This window comes from Corvus kubaryi, unplaced genomic scaffold (assembly GCF_017639235.1).
Source record: "Corvus kubaryi isolate FWS band 111438036 unplaced genomic scaffold, C.kubaryi_AGA036_p1.0 split1-37296, whole genome shotgun sequence".
In the NCBI taxonomy this organism is placed as follows: domain Eukaryota; kingdom Metazoa; phylum Chordata; class Aves; order Passeriformes; family Corvidae; genus Corvus; species Corvus kubaryi.
Window position 1 is genome coordinate 20,289,846 of NW_024582075.1, and position 11,240 is coordinate 20,301,085.

The window sequence follows — 11,240 nt, forward strand, 5'->3', positions numbered from 1 at the left end:
AAGAGGAAGGTCGGGGGGAACCTCATCACTCTCTACAGCTACCTAAAAGAGGTTGTAGCAAGGTGAGGGTCAGTCTCTGCCACCAAGTCTGAAGTGAAAGGCTGAGAAGAAATGGCCCTAAGTTGCATTAGGGGAGGTTCAGATTAGATATTAGAAAAAAAATTCACTGAAAGAGTGCTTAGGCACTGGAATAATTTGCATAGGAAGGTGGTAGAGTCACCATCTCTGGAAGTGTTCAAAAGGTGTCTGGTTGTGGCACTTGGGGATACGGTTTAGGGGTGATTGTAATGGTGCTGGGTTGGTGGTTGGACTAGATGATATTGAAGGTCTCTTCCAACCTTAAGGATTCTGTGATTTTGTTTAATGGAAAACTCCAGAGCAGCCTGGGTCTAGTAGGGGCCATTTTAATTTGGCTGAGTTTTAGTGATGATGTGGAATTTTAGTGAAGACAGTGCAAAAAGAGGTGATGCAAACCAAACAATATGGCACTGTTGATTTATAAGGTAGACCAAGTGGGTAAAAGGTGATGTCAGGGAGACTGTCTCATTCACATTCATACACTGGCACATATCATCAACTTAGACCTTCCCCAATTCCCACTCTGACTAGGTGGTACAACTGAGCTTCAGGGAATGTGGCCCTCCCTCAGACCAGTCTTGGCTTGGGCAACAGCTTAGCTTCTGTGTGTTACCATTCCTCTCTCTGGGTATACTTCTCCTGTGTGGTGTTGGACACCTGCACACTTTCTACCACTGTTAGTTTTATAGCCAGGTGTGGCCAGAGATCACCATAAAGATGGTCCCTGATGATTTTTCTGCATACCTTTGCAGATACTTCACCTGTTGGTTGTTGCTGATTACACTCTATCCCTGCTTGCTGGGGCTTGTTATACTCATTTCTTCTCACGTCATATTTGGCTGGAAACGAGGCCATGGAACTCCCTTGTCATAAGAGAAAGACAAAAGGAGCTCATAAGAAACGAGCATTCAACACCATGAAGTCATACTCATACCACACATTTGATGGATGTGTAAAGGTCAGTTCCAGAACCCCAGTCCTCACATCCCTGCTTCAGATATCTACAGCAAATTTCATGCTGCATGGATGAAAGATGAACGTGCTGTCTTTCATTCTGTTTCATAAATAGCATCATTTTTCTTAGAATTGTGCAAAAAATGCAGTGATTTCAGGAAGTCTGTCCATAGCACATCATACACATCAGTAGTCTTGCCTGTGATATATTGTCACTGTAGCAGAAAATGCATAATGAACATTACTCTTAAGATTTTCTTTCTGCTATCTTCATTAAGCAAACATTGTATCTCACTTTGCTGTTGGTTCTGTAAGTGGGCTGATTTGTTCCCTTAATATTAATTGATTCTTTGAAATAATTCGCAATAAATTTGATTCCTTGAGAAAATATCAGGACAATTTTCTCCTTTAGAATACTCTCCAGTGAACTCTACAGAAGAATGAACTCATCTCCAATAGAAATACCATTCTCTATGACCCATAAATACATCATGGATCTAACTACTGTTTATATTATTACTCTTTATCCCTTCCACAATGATCATACAAACATACTATCTATTCTTTTTACCATTACAACTGTGAGACCTTTTTTCCTATCTGTAGGAAGCCTAAAATGCATCTTTAAGAGCTGAATGCTAATTCTCCAAATAGTGAATTGCAGTAAGACATCTAACTCTTCAGGTGTAAGCTCATCCTCTCTAATGTCCCAATAGCAGCTTGTTATCATATAAGAAGTAATAAGAAAAAGATGCTATGCAAAGTTTTAGATATTTCTATGGCTTGTGCAAGTTGGCGTAATGAATACTTATGAGGCATTTTTCCTCAGATCCCCCATTACAACACATATATGTACTTAATACACACAAAAAAAGTTATTTACAGCTTATATCAGCAGGAGGGTCTGCATCACTTGTTAGTTCATCCTTTGATATTTGACTTGAATGAACATTGTTGTTGTATACCGCAACAGGTCTGCTCAAACACAGTGTTCTCTGAATTTGTTGTGCAGGGGGACACAATAATTTATTTGATCATCAGATTTTTTTTTTTAGTTCTTACCTAAATATTTTTGGAATACTGAGAAGTCTTTTGAGGAAGACAAATAGGAACTGACAGTTGCAATATACAAAAGATATGTAAGAATTATCACTATTTAAAATTTTTGATCAGTTTTTAATGGTCTAGTGTTATGCACTACCTTGTGGTTAGTTTTTTATTGTAGACAGCTTTTTGTTGTAGTCTGCCATTGTCCCTTGTAGCACAGAATCCTGTGGTGACAAGATTTGTTGTAATATGTCATGGGATGAAACAAGGCTCTGGAGTCTGTTTTTCTCTTTCGTCCCCAGTTTAGACTGCTACACCAGCAGCCGTAATGAATAGTGTGTCAGAGATGCTTCTTCCTTAAATTTAGTCTCTAGTGGATAATTGTCAAGAGACCATCCTGAATGTAATTACACAGAAAAATCACTGTGAGTACATAGCTTGCCTGTTCCTTATGACAAAAAGCATTTCAGTAGTGGCAACCCGCCCCCCCCACTCCCCCCAACTTTCTAAAAACATAAAGCATTTATGTTCTGTGATATTGTATTCTGGCTTCTGTCTCAGAAGGTAAAGTGCATTTAATCCACTGCGAACAAAGAGCACTTGGAAAAGCTATCCGTGTCTTTTCATTGCTCTCTTTTAATGGATGTTCCTTTCTACCGTTTTTCTTAGCTATACTTAATCAATCATGTATGTTTTTCAACTTTATCTAGAACAGAGAGAAAAGCTGACTGATCAGTAGAACTTTTAAATAGAGTTTTAAAGATTCCTTGTAAAGCTGTCTGACTCTTTCACTAAGGTGTTAATTTTCTGGTTTTGCTTTTCGTGGAAATGTTTCTGTATATTTTCCATTACTGCTTCATCAAATATGCATTTTTGTTAACTTCTTTAATGATGAAATGCAATTGGGATAATGAATGTGTTTATTCTTCCACTACCTCAAGTCTATGCAACGGCAGAATTGTTTTCCTGTTACAGGTACTTCATCTAGCAAGTATTTTATTGTATCCTCTTTCTTTGGATATTCTTCCATAAGGAAATGGATTGCAATTAGATAGTATCATTCAAAAAAGGAATGCATTTTTAACACCGTTTCACAGAAAGGTCGTATCATCTTCATTAGGTTTGCGGCCTGGCCTTTTTCCTTTATATTCTTAATTTTGTTTATGATATGAATTTTCATATACTTGTAACTGTATTTTAAAACTATGCTTCAAGCATGCAACAAATGAAGGTTTAGATGACTTATGGAACTTGAATATGTTTTTAAGTACCAGATAATCAGAATCCCTCTTTCAAGGGCAATTGTGTTTTATGAGGCATCTCCTTTAATTCATATCGATAAGGAAATACCAGTGCTAACTTTGTAAGTATCACATATAATTGTGAGGATTTCAGATAACAGTGATGGTAACAATAAGAAGAAATGGTCTCTCAGATTCTTCATAGATAGGACAGGTCACTGTTGTCAGGACTCATGCTGATATTGGATCCTATTACAGGGCTAAGGTGGAAGAAAGTTTTTGAAAGTACAGGTCAGACAACTGATGAGAGTATCAGTCTATCTGACAAAATGCCTTTGACTCACAGACAGGAGACCTTCTATGTTAGGTCTGTCTGATTCTTCTTCATGTAACCACGCATGGATTTAGGTGGGGGGAAAGAGATTCTGGAAGCAGCCAGGGAAGCTGCCAAAAATGTAATTAAGATCCAAATTACTGTTCTATGGGGCTTTTTTCTCTTTATCTATGGGATTTTTTTGTGGTTTTGTTCTGGTTTTGTTTTTGTTTTGCATAGGCATTTTTTATTTTTTGGAGGAAATACAGTGGAAATAGGTTTCCAGAGATGAAAGGACCAGGATGTCTATTCAAATACAGCTTTTTGCATTAGCTTATTTGGGGAATCAAGGTGATTAATCACTAGAGTAGTTAAAGAATTTCTGAGCTATGTGGCTGGTCTGAGCTGATCAACTACAGAACATACTTAAAACAACTGTTTTCAAACTCATGTGTGGTTTGTCTTTTTGCCATGACAGCATCTTCAGAGATCCACAAGCAAATTAACCTTGACTGGGTAACTATATAAGGTCCGTTGAAAAAAAGAAGACTTATGACATGGTTCTATAATCTGAAACACAGGCGTTCTAGCTTGCATTTTTTATCAGAAAAGGAATAAATATGAACAATCTCTGCAATGGGGAGATGTTCCCCACAGATCTTCAGCTTCAGAGATTTACAATTGACTGTCATTGTAGGGTTTTATTCTGCTCATGTGTAGGAAGATAGGTCTGATTCATGGAAGCCTAATTGTGTGGGAAGAAAAATGCAAGAATCTTCAAGGCTTCCTCTCTCATCTTTCCAAAGAACGCATCTCTAAATGGCAGTCATATCTGATGCTCAGAAGTGATTTTGCTCTGAAAAGGCGAACCACAGATTGCCATGATGAAGAGCTGTGAGATAGGGCAAAAATTGAATAGCATAAACACACCAAGAAACATATCAATGAAGGAAGTTAAGTTTTGCTGTAGTGTTACTGTTACAACCTGAGAAACCCAGTGTAATTACTTTGCTTTTATTCTAAATATTATAGATATAAAAAATTACAAAATTTGCCTAGAACTGACAGTATCAAGAAAGTAAAACTTTGCCTTTTCAACTCTTGCCTCTTAATGTAATACGCAGGTTTTCATTTTGATTTCATGTGCTAGCAATATAACCTATAGCAATACCTTGCAAGTTTCCATATTTGGTTTTCTAACTCTTCAAAGAATATCAGTGAGATTATCCCTGAGCTAAAATTAAAAATAAATTGTTTTTCTTCACTTAAGACAATGATGGAATTATCTCACTGAAAATGACAGCTCTGTAGGTTATGAAGCAATGAAAAGAATCTAATATTTTTAGTGTCTTTTAAATCAATTCTACTCCCCTTTTGCATGCTGCATATTCATATAAATTTAATATGAATGAGATACTAATTTCGCATATTTTCCTAGAAGCTAATGATAGCTTTGTCTTGCTCATGTTTTTGTGACTGATCCTGAGTTTTTTAAATTACTTTCCCCTATAATTTTCAAAATGTCAAAATAAACCCCAGCAAAACAGTAATTTTTAAATCTGTTTGATTCTTTAAATATGGTCCTAAACAGTAGTTTGTAATGAAGCTGTGGCCATCGGAGACAAGACCTGGAGATAAGTTTTATTATGGATTTCATGTTGAACCATCGCTCTAAACAGTATGTGCTGGACTTATGACACCCGTTGGCCTCCTAAATGACATACTGTGCTGATGAACTCTTTAACAGCTCTTGCATTTGCATACTGGGTGAAAGGAACTGGTGATACATACCCCTGTAGAAGGGATGTGGTACATTTATATTACACTGAACTGTCTGAAACAGGGAACAGGATGTGTTGCTACGGATACAAGAAAGAGCAGAACTGTGCAGTCACTGCTGTGCTGGAAAATTACCTTTATCATTGTAAAAGGAAAACAAGAATAATTAATTTTGTTACACAGTTTCAGGTGGCCATCCAGCTATTCACTGAGAAAGATACTGGTTTGAAATTTTTTATATTAAAGTCTTTGTGCTGACTAACCTTCTAGACGGGAAGCCAGAAAAGATGCAAAATTGCCTCAAGTCTGAAACAACATAATTTAAAAAATACAATTTTGATTACTTAGTATTAATAATTACAATAAATCTTATAAAGAATATTTTCTGCCCTCAAAATAGCTTTTCCAGTTCAGTTGTTGCATTTTGAAAAGCTGGAGATTTCAGCATCTGAAAAATTCTGGTAACTCCAGTTAATCTATTCTGGTTCTCCTCTCCAGTAAAAGAAATCATAAGTTAAATCATATCAATGAGTATGTTTACCACGACTAACATTTTACATTTTTACCTTTTTTTTTTTAACATATGGACAGTCTGAATCAAATTGGATTCAACAGTGATGGAAGAAGAAATGACTGTACAATAACATTTACAAAATCTATGAAGATGCAGGCAACTGAGTGTCTCCACTGTTTAAGCAGGCTTAAAAAAATGAGTATAAATGACTTCCACTTCCTTCTGGTTGATCCTGTGACTTAAAAGAAGACCAGAAACCAACAAAAAAAATAACCGAAAAAAACAAAAAACAAAAAACAAACAAAAAACAACAACAACAAAACCTTCTCACAGTCAAAATAAGTTTATAGCCCTATCTGACCATGTTAGTAAAGGAATAAACAATCATTGGTGTGTACATTCTGTTCTATCAGATGTAGATCTCAGGCAGGAGATAATTGCCTTACATTAAGTTATTCATTTTGCCATTTGAACTTGAAATATTGTTTTATGGCCTCTGCTATGGCTCATACTATCTGGTGCTTGTCATATTTTAATTTATATTCTAGCACCAACAGAACACAGACACTAACCAAACATCAGGCAAGCTAAACCAAAAGAATAGAAATGAGGAATCCTGGAACATAAGCCTCAAAGGGAAAATGGAGAGAAATCTTCCTAGGTGATTTCAGTACCACAAATGCTTTTCATTAATTCTACCACAGGGAAAGAAAATGCTTCCTGACAATTGGCACAGCCATGTTTTCTTCCTACATATTCTGCTTTTAAATCTCTGCTGCTCCCAGATAGGTGATCACACTACTGTCCTTGTTTACCAAATCAGTTGTAAGACCTTGCACTTTACAAGCCGATCACTGTTTTGAATGAAATGTTTGCCTCTGCTATTCCTCATTTGTATCTATTGCCGTGATTACTTAGTAGTGTTTGTGAGAGATGCTGAAGACTTTGCCTATTAAGAGCAAGAAAGGTAGTGTTTCTCTAGCAAACAGACCTTAAATAATTGGACTGTGAACAGCTTTTTTTCCAGTACTGTGCACATAGAAGGGGTCAGCTTAGTGGTCAACTCTGAATTTTGCTTTTAAATAAATGTTAGACCTTTCATGATTCAGTATTTTCCAGGAAATCTGCCAAGTCTGAGGTTAAAACTCCCATTACAAGCTACTTTTCTTGTTGCTATACAACTAGTTAAAGTGGAGCTGACTTTTACTAGGTTTGGAAAGGAAGTAACCCAGTTTTTAAAAATGTCACTGGGCTGAAATATTTCTTGGGCTTCTAATATTCTCTTTTATATAAATTCTAGAGGTGTTTCAGGATCTAAGGAAATCATTATAACCAATTAATGCTATTATTTTGTTTCAAAGACTGCAAGGCAATCACAATGTTAAAACTGAAAGCCATGAGTATATTAGTCTTGCAAAGGTAATAATTTAAATGCTTTTGACTAAGTGTGACTGCCCCTTGCACATGCCAGCATGTTTTATATTTTGAAGGTAGAGGGATGCAAGTGAGGGAAGAAAATATTCAGAAAGAGACAAAATTAAAGTTAAGAAAAGGTTGGAGTCTTCTGTTCTCAAAGCAATGATTAATGTTTCCAATGTGTTTTGGTGGGCTGTTTATTTTTTATACACTTGCTTATTTTGTAATTCTCACCTTTTTGTTTGTTCTTGTATTTTTATTCTTTTCTTATGTTTTGGGACACTTTCAAGGGATTCAGACATTTGACAACAAAATTATACTGATACCCTATGTTTCTACAGGTATAGTTTATCCATTTCAGACATCTAGGGAAAATCTAAATGGTTTTTCTGTCTGTATAATGGAGATTGATAATAACTATTTTGACTTACACAAGTTAATGTAGCAAAATTTTAGGTTACAATTGTTTGTGATTTGTTTATTTGTTTGATTTGCATATATACAAAATTCATTTATTATGGACTGGAGTTTTAATCAGTTTTATAGGCTAGTCCTAATTTTATCAAGCTGTGTGTCCCAATTTCAAAGCCATTTTAGAATACTCCAACCTAACCATTTTTAAAATTACAAATTCCTCTTTTCAACAGGGATATCTATTTTTGTAGCATAAGAGGAAGGGTAAAGGGATAAAGACATTATGTAAGATGGAGATTCAAGAGCTCTTCAGTAACCTGGGAGTGTCTTTTAGAATGAATACAGGAAAAAGCACTCCTCGAAAATTCTGTCCTAACAGAATTTGAAGCTGTACAAGTTTAAAACAGAACATTCAGAACTCAAGATGACTCTGTTTTCTCAGCCTCTCTAGAGTGTGTTCACTGGGCTTCTAAAACCAAAATTATTGGATTAAAAGAAATGGTTCTGTAAATACACAGGATATTGGTTAAGGGCACAGACTTCTGCTGTTTGCTTCAAATCTACTTTTCTTCACATGGGTTAATGCAATTTTGGAGAAGGTATATTGCCAACATAAAAACCTATTAAATAAAGACCTTAATGGATGAACGTCTGTCTTAGTCTGGCTGTGATTTTGCCCTAGCTCTTTTTCCCAAGTTGTGAAGAATAGTGCAGCATTCATGTTGAGGTAAGCTAATCTTATTCCACATGCTGTAGCTCTTATTTGTTTTCAGCTGCATTGGCTACCAATTTTTTCAGGAATTAATATGGAAATATTGTCAATATATCAGATTCACCAGTGTCTTTTCCCCATGGTGAATGTCGAGTATCAGCATATTAGTTAGTACATCGCGCTAATTTGAGTCATGTCTTCTAAGTGTTCCCTGGTTTCATTTTCACAGTAAATCCTTTGAATATATATCATTGCATTTCTCTCCACTAGAAGGAAAGGACAGTAAAAGGATACTTTGTTTCTAAAAGCTTATCCAGTGTAATGTTTGTTTTAATTATATTTTTATGTGGAGTGCCTAGGGATGCATGTGTTACAGATGCTATAAAATAGTGATTGGATTAGAGTGCCAAGAAAGCAATGGAAGTTTCATACTGCTCTGTCTGGAGTCAAATCAGTGCAGTAAGTGTCTGGGAGAGTTCAGTTTTGTTATTACCTCTTTAATCTGTATTAGCACTTATGTGAAATACATGACAAAGTTCCTTTATTTCAGGGTGTGTTAATGACCCAGTTGTAATTTCTCACTTGGAGCCTAATACAAATCACTGATCTAATAGAAATCAGTACAATCAGTGACCCCCTCTTGAACTTGTTTTTAGAAACAGGATGAAAAGTAATGAATTTAAATCGTAAAGAAGGGTTCTTTTATCACATATTGGAAAGACTCTTCTAACTCTTCAGAGTGAATTATGTAAGGAAATTATGACTATTCTAAAAAAATTAGGCAAGATATCTATGCTGCCTGTTATTACGTAGAAATATTTTGGTTCAGGGTGATGGGTGTGGTGACCTCCTGAAATCCCTATTTTAGGGATTAATTCATTTAGGCAATGAAAGGAATATTTTCAGGACAATATACTAAGAATTGCCCTAATAGTAGTCTTCAAAGTTTTTGGTTTGAATAGTTGCATTGTGTTACAGAATCTAAGAGATGCAACTGGAAGCCAGAATGAATAAATCATTTCTGTAAGGCAATAAATCAATGACAGATTTTTCTGCGTATTCTTTGGATAGCTTTTCCTTTCTAACTTCACTGAAGGGTACAGAGATTTCTAGGGTCATCAAGATTTCCTTCCAAGAGCAGCATCATCCAGAGTCATGTGTGAGGAATTTCAGTTTGTTACCTCTGCAGCTGAGTCTTCAGGTATACAGAACCATTATTCTTTACTTTACAAAATACTTAATCATCAAATACAACTCAATTGCCACTAGGAACTAGTGTATTGAATTGTAACTAGGAAATTCTGATTTCAAAATTTGGAAACAAGAGATGCTCGTTCAGGCTGCTCATCAATTACACCATGACCACTGTAATTTAATAAGATGAGAACCATTTATGATTTACGATTATTTTTTTCTAGCAGCAAAACCCTTTCTGGAATGAGAATGTTTTCACACAGTAAATTTCTTACAATTTGTACACATTCTCTCAGTGGCTTACTTTAATATCCTTTTCCTCTTAATTTATGGGAGCCGCTTCTTTAAAAGTTCTTCAAGAATTCCTATGTTAGGTTCAAATTTTGAAACCGTATCTGTGTAAAGAGTCATGGATGACTACTTATAAACCTCCTAACATACAAGCCTGACTTGGTTTTGCATTTTACAGAATCGTAGAATATTAAGGGCTGGAAGAGACATTAAAAACATCTAGTCTCAACCCCCTCTGCCATGGCAGGGACATCTCCCACCAACCCAGCTTGTTCAAGGCCTTACTCAACCTGGTCCTGAACACTGCCAGGGTTGGAGCAGCCACAGGCTTCCTGGACAGCCACTATCATATCAGCCTCACAGTAAAGAATTTCTTCCTAATATCCAGCCTAAAATTTCTGTCTTTCAATTTGTACCCATTACTCCTTGCCTTACCATGACTGTTCCTGATGAAGGATTCCTCTCTGGCTTCCCTGTAGACTGCCTTCAGATACTGGAAGGTTGCTCTGAGGTCTCCATGCAACCTTCTCCAGCCTGACCAGTTTGGAGATTGTTTCAGTCTTTCTCAGTCTGTGTTTTTCAGCCTGTGTTTGTATGGGAAGTGCTCAAGTTCTCTGATGGTCCTTTAGATGCAGCCCAGGACACCGTTGTCTTTCTGGGCTGTGATCACACACTGCCAGCTCTTGCTGAGTTGCTCTTCAACCATCACCCCCAAGTCCTTCTCCACATGACTGCTTTCAATCACTTCTCTGCCCATGCTGTTGGTGTCTGGGATTGCCATGACCCAGGTGTAGGACCTTGCACTTGGCTTTGTTGACCTCCATGAGGTTTGCACTGGCCCAGCTCTCAAGCCTGTCCAGGTCCCTCTGGATGCCATCCCTTCCTTGAAGCGTGTCACTGCCCCACTCAGCCTGGTGCTGTCAGTGAGCTTGCTGAGGGTGCCCTTGATCCCTCTGTTCACATCCCTGACAAAGATGTTGAGCAGTATCGGCCCCAGCACTGACCCCTGAGGGACACCACTTGTCACTGGTCTCCACATGGACCATGAGCCCTTGACCACAACTCTTTGAGGGTGGCCAGCCAGTTCTTTATCCACCCAGTGGTCCATCCCTCAAGTCCATGTCTCTCCAGTTTAGAGACAAGGATGTCGTGTGCGGCAGTGTCAAACACTTTGCATATGTCCAGGTAGGGGATGTCAGTAGCTCTGCCCTATCCACCAGTGCTGTAGCAACTTTGACATACATGACTTGCTCTTATAAAACCATGTTGGCTTTTATCAATCACCTC

General features: G+C 37.1%; 1 long non-coding RNA gene across 1 annotated transcript; it reads left to right on the top strand.

Annotated features, from left to right (window-relative positions):
- The first annotated feature begins 835 nt into the window (after positions 1-835).
- Positions 836-8,428, top strand: LOC121657339. The gene is made up of 3 exons (XR_006013573.1): positions 836-1,036; positions 4,112-4,162; positions 6,004-8,428. It is a non-coding gene; the product is annotated as an uncharacterized LOC121657339 (long non-coding RNA).
- The last annotated feature ends 2,812 nt before the right edge of the window (positions 8,429-11,240 follow it).